A 6,512-nucleotide genomic window follows, 5' to 3' on the forward strand; every position below is an offset into this window, starting at 1 on the left:
TCTCCATAATGGATTGTAGGTGTTTCCATATGGTTCACCCATGTATTTTAACTCTGCTATTGCAGGGTTCTCAGGATCATAAGCTTCTTCCTCAGAAGATGCCTCTTGATTACTGTTGGATGCAGCTTGCATTCCATTCAGACTCTGAGAAATCATATTGACTTGTTGAGTCAATATTTTATTCTGAGCCAATATTGCATTCAGAGTATCAATTTCAAGAACTCCCTTCTTCATAGGCGTCCCATTACTCATAGGATTCCTCTCAGAAGTGTACATAAACTGGTTATTAGCAACCATGTCAATGAGTTCTTGAGCTTCTGCAGGCATTTTCTTTAGGTGATTGGATCCACCTGCAGAAGTATCCAATGACATCTTTGATAGCTCAGATAAACCATCATAGAATATATCCAGGATGGTCCAATCTGAAAGCATGTCAGAAGGACACTTTTTGGTCAGCTGCTTGTATCTTTCCCAAGCTTCATAGAGGGATTCACCTTCTTTCTGTCTGAAGGTTTGAACATTAGCTCTAAGCTTGCTCAGCTTTTGAGGAGGAAAGAACTTGGCTAAGAAAGCCGTGACCAGCTTATCCCAAGAGTTCAGGCTGTCTTTGGGTTGAGAGTCCAACCATATTCTAGCTCTGTCTCTTACAGCAAAAGGGAAAAGCATGAGCCCGTAGACTTCAGGATCTACTCTATTAGTCTTAACAGTATCACAGATCTACAAGAATTCAGTTAAAAACTGAAAAGGATCTGCAGATGGAAGTCCATGAAACTTGCAGTTCTGCTGCATCGGAGAAACTAGCTGAGGTTTCAGCTCAAAATTGTTTGCTCCAATGGTAGGAATGGAGATGCTTCTTCCATGTAAATTGGAATTAGGTGCAGTAAAGTCACCAAGCATTCTCCTTGCATTATTGTTGTTGGGTTCGGCTGCCATCTCCTTTACTTGTTCGAAATTTTCAATAAGGTTGTCTCTGGATTGTTGTAATTTAGCTTCTCTTAGTTTTCTCTTCAGAGTCCTTTCAGGTTCTAGATCAGCTTCAACAAGAATGCCTTTTTCTTTGTCCCTGCTCATAAGAAAGAGAAGAGAAAAAGAAAAAAAGAGGAATCCTCTATGTCACAATAAAGAGGTTCCTTATTGTTAGTAGAAGAAGAAAAGAAGAAAAAAACTCGAACACAGATAGAAGAGGGGGTTCGAATTTGGTGAGTGATGTGAGGAAGAGATTTTAGTAGATGAATAAATAAATAGAATAAGATGAGAGAGGAAGAGAATTTTCAAAAATTATTTTTAAAAAGAGTTAGTGATTTTCGAAAATAGTTTTTGAAAAAGGTTAGTAATTTTCGAAAATTAAAATCAAAAATTAAAATAATTGGTTAATTAAAAAGAATTTTTGAAAAAGAGGGAAGCTATTTTCGAAAATTAGAGAGAGAGAGAGAGTTAGTTGGGTGGTTTTGAAAAAGATAAGAAACAAACAAAAAGTTAGTTAGTTAGTTGAAACAAATTTTGAAAAGATAAGAAGTTAGGAAGTTAGAAAAGATATTTTGCAATCACTTTTTTTTTTTTTGAAAAAGGTAAGATAAGAAGATATTTTTGAAAAGATATGATAGAAATTAGTTTTTGAAAAAGATTTGATTTTTAAAATCTCAATTAATGACTTTATTCACAAGAAATCACAAGATATGATTCTAGAACTTAAAGTTTGAATCTTTCTTAACAAGTAAGTAACAAACTTGAAATTTTTGAATCAAAACATTAATTGATGATGTTATTTTCGAAAATAACTAAAAGAATTGAAAAAATATTTGATTTTTGAAAAAGATTTTGAAAAAGATAAGATTTTTTTTAAATTGAAAATTTGATTTGACTCATAAAAACAACTAGATTTTAAAAATTTTTGAAAAAGTCAAATCTAATTTTCGAAATTTTAAGAGAGAAAAAGGGAAAGATATTTTTTTGATTTTTGAATTTTTATGATGAGAGAGAAAAACAAGAAAAATGATGCAATGCATGAAAGTTATGGATCAAAACAATGAATGCATGCAAGAATGCTATGAATGTCAAGATGAACACCAAGAACACTATGAAGATCATGATAAACATTAAGAACACATTTTTGAAAAATTTTTAATGCAAAGAAAACATGCAAGACACCAAACTTAGAATTCATTAATGCTTAGACATAAAGAATTCAGGAATGCATATGAAAAACAAGAAAAGACACAAAACATGCAAATGCAAAGATCAAACAAGAAGATTACCAAGAACAACTTGAAGATCATGAAGAACACTATGAATGCCTGAATTTTTTCGAAAAATGCAAGATGAACATGCAATTGACACCAAACTTATAACATAACTCAAGACTCAAGCAAGAAACACAAAAAATATTTTTGATTTTTATGATTTTCTAATTTTTTTGTATTTTTTTCGAAAATTATTTTGAAAAAGAAAAAATAAGGATTCCAAAATTTTTAATATGAATTCCAAGAATCTTATGCTCTTTAGTCTAAAGCTCTAATAAAAGGGTCAGGCATGGCTTAATAGCCAACCAAGCTTTAGTATGTAACTCAGACATGACACGCCTAACATGCCCTACAGTCAGCCAGGCTTTAACCTGCTTCATGAAACACTAGAATTCATTCTTAAAAATTCTGAAGAAAAAAAAATATATTTTTTGAAAACATTTTTATTTTAAAATTTTTTTCGAAAACAAAGGAGAAATTTTTGAAAGAAATTTTTGAAAAATTTTTTTGAAAACTTTTTGAAAATAAGAAGGAAATTACCCAATCTAAGCAACAAGATGAACCGTCAGTTGTCCAAACTCGAACAATCCCCGGTAACGGTGCCAAAAACTTGGTATGCGAAATTGTTACTCAGGTTGTGAATTATTGTTCGAAATTGATTCCCTGGCGATGGCACCAAAAACGGATGCACAGAACCATGGTCTAAACATATCTTCACAACTTCGCATAACTAACCAGCAAGTGCACTGGGTCGTCCAAGTAATAAACCTTATGTGAGTAAGGGTCGATCCCACGAAGATTGTTGGTATGAAGCAAGCTATGGTCACCTTGTAAATCTCAGTCAGGCGGATATAAAATAGTTATGGAGTTTTCGAAATTAATACTAAAATAAGGATAGAAATACTTATGTAAATCATTGGTGAGAATTTCAGATAAGCGTATGGAGATACATTCATTCCTCTGAACCTCTGCTTTCCTGCTGTCTTCATCCAATCAGTCTTACTCCTTTCTATGGCTGGCTTTGTGTAAGGATGTCACCGGTGCCAATGGCTACTTTCAATCCTCTCGGGAAAATGGTCCAAATGCTCTGTCACAGCACGGCTAATCGTCTGGAGGCATCACCCTTGTCGTTGGTTGCATCCTATTCCTCTCTGTGAAAATGGTCCGATGCGCTGTCACTGCATGGCTAATCATCTTGGAGGTTCTCGATCATACTGGAATAGAATTTACTATCCTTTTGCGTCTGTCACTACGCCCAGCACTCGCGAGTTTGGTGTTCGTCACAGTCATTCAATCCAGAGTCCTACTCGGAATACCACGGACAAGATTTAGACTTTCCGGACTCTCATGAATGCCGCCATCAATCTAGCTTATACCACGAAGATTCTGATTAAGAGATCTAAGAGATACTCATTCAATCTAATGTAGAACGGAAGTGGTTCTCAGGCACGCGTTCATAGGGAATGATGATGATTGTCACGTTCATCACATTCAGGTTGAAGTGCGAATGAATATCTTAGAAGCGAAATAAGATGAATTGAATAGAAAACAGTAGTACTTTGCATTAATCTTTGAGGAACAGTAGAGCTCCACACCTTAATCTATGGAGTGCAGAAACTCTACCGTTGAAAATACATAAGTGATAATGGAGTTCATTGGTCTCGGCCCCAGAGGGGAACCGGAGTAACCAAGACTACGAATACAATGATAAAAAGTTCTATTTATAATAAACTAGTCACTAGTGTTTACAGAAGTAAGTAATTGATGCATAAATCCACTTTCGGGGCCCACTTGGTGTGTGCTTGGGCTGAGCTTGAAGTCTACATGTGGAGAGGTCATTCTTGGAGTTGAACGCCAGCTTTTGTGCCATTTTGGGCGTTGAACTCCACTTTGCAACTTGTTTTTGGCGCTGGACGCCAGAATTGGGCAGAGAGCTGGCGTTGAACACCAGTTTGCGTCGTCTACACTTGGGCAAAGTATAGACTATTATATATTGCTGTAAAGCCCTGGATGTCTACCTTCCAACGCAATTGAAAGCGTGCGATTTTGAGTTTTGTAGCTCCAGAAAATTCATTTTGAGTGTAGGGAGGTCAGAATCCAATAGCATCAGCAGTCCTTCTTCAACCTCTGAATCTGATTTTTGCTCAAGTCCCTCAATTTCAGCCAGAAAATACTTGAAATCACAGAAAAACACACAAACTCATAGTAAAGTCCAGAAATGTGAATTTAACATAAAAACTAATGAAAACATCCCTAAAAGTAAGTAGATCCTACTAAAAACATAGTAAAAATAATGCCAAAAAGCGTATAAATTATCTGCTCATCATTAAGCAACCATAGTCATCATGCCCAAAAGAATATAAGTGTTAGTGAGAAAACTAAAAAGAGAGTTAGAATGTTAACAAGGTCAAAAGTTAGAAAACTAAGTCATATATTAGTGGCATGACAATTATGGGACTTAACCAAGAGAAGCGCAAATAAATCTATAAAGAACAAGCATGGCCACAATCATGAGGATGATGCAGTCATTGATGATGAAATATGATTTTGCATAGAAGCATATAATAGAAAAGCGGTTCATCAACAATGCCCATGGTCACCAAGTATGATGCATATAAGCGGGAAACAAAATAAACATAGAAATGCCAACCAAAGTAACCCAAGAAATGAACTTGGTGCAAGTCAAGTAAATCTCAATATCAAAAGTGTCAAGTTCAATTCCAAGTAGCAATTTTAAAAGCAAAACAATTTCTAAAAATTTGGGCAATATACCGATAGTAAATCGGATGTTCTCGGATAACAAAGGCAGCAAAGTAATGTCATATGAATCCAAAATATGTTAAACACAATTGCAAGCAAGGATTTCATATGATTGATGACATGTCATCTTGTGCATGTTTTCTATACTTTTTCATACAAGAAATTAATGATTAGTGCTTAAATAATGAATGTTTTTGTGCTTAAATAATATATTTCTTTGATCTTTTGATTTTATAAACTTTGTAGGAAATAAGTGGAAAAAGAAAAAAAAATCACAAATTAAGCTCAAAAGGTGAAAAGAGGAATTTTGGGGCACGCTTTGAAGATTGAGCACGCTTTGGAACGAAAGCATGGCTCGTGACCATAAAGCCTTGGCATTAGTAACATGATACATTAGCATTAATACCTTATGCATGCATTATCATTAAATTAATAATTAAAGCATGCATGCATGAAACTTTTATTATTAATGCCAATTAGCAATGAATGAATCAAGCTTTACGTTAATTAAGTAATGCTAATGCATTGGCATTACTAATTAATGTAATAAAGCCAATGAAAGCGTGCATGCAATATTATTAATGCCATCAATTCATGAACCATGCGTTAATATAATATGCAAGCTAAGGCGTTAATAATATTTATGCATACAATTAGCCATTTAATTTGCTAGCATGGGGCCATTAATCAAAAAGAAGCTTAGGGTGAATAAAGCAAGGAACGCTGCGCTCTTTCAATAACGCTCCAACAAGAGCGCTACGTTCATAAAAAGAACGCTATGTTCTCTCGTTCAAGAATGCCAACGGGGAGCTAAGTTAACTAAATGAGCATTTTTGTGCCAATTTGAATTTGGAATTGAAGATCTACAACCGATGCGCACGCGTACACGACGCACACGCGTCGATAAAGCATCTATGAAGAACCACGCGTACGTATGGTTGACCCGTATGCGTGGAAGTGGCATGATCGAAGGGCCACGCGTACGTGTAGGGACGCGTACACGTGGAGAGCGCTCATATTACGAGCGCTACGCTCGTTTGGTGAACTCCACTATGGACGCGCACGCGTACAGCACGCGTATGCGTCACAAGTACAATTTTTTAAGATTACGCGTACGCGTAAGTGACGCGTACGCGTGGGTGTAAAAGCGCTCCATTCTTTATTTGAACGCTACGCTCTCCTGGAAGTGCAACTCTTGCTCAATTAATCTGATTCAAAGCCCATTGAAAATTTGAAGCAAGCAGAGCCTATTGACATCACTCAAAGGCACAAGACACAGTTAGAATAGGAATTTCATTTATTTGTAATTTGTATACTATTTTATTTTCATTTTGTAAAGCCTATATAAAGGCATCAGTTTCATTTCAGTAGGAGGTGAAATAGTGCTGGAGTAGGTTGCATTAGTAGTAGGCAGCAGTAGGAGTAGGAGTAGGAGTAGAATAGAAGGCTTTTTTACCTTTCTGCCATTTTTACAATTCAGTATTGAGTTCAATTTAGCTTATGCAAATTCAG

The 6,512-nt window shown here is 35.6% G+C and overlaps 1 non-coding gene across 1 annotated transcript; it reads left to right on the forward strand.

Moving 5' to 3' along the window:
* Positions 1-426: 426 nt before the first annotated feature.
* On the forward strand, positions 427-534 carry LOC148571398 (small nucleolar RNA R71). The gene has a single exon (XR_015908605.1). It is a non-coding gene; the product is annotated as a small nucleolar RNA R71 (small nucleolar RNA).
* Positions 535-6,512: the final 5,978 nt, after the last annotated feature.

This window comes from Arachis ipaensis, chromosome B3, assembly GCF_059453495.1.
Source record: "Arachis ipaensis isolate K30076 ecotype BB chromosome B3, ASM5945349v1, whole genome shotgun sequence".
In the NCBI taxonomy this organism is placed as follows: Eukaryota; Viridiplantae; Streptophyta; class Magnoliopsida; order Fabales; family Fabaceae; genus Arachis; species Arachis ipaensis.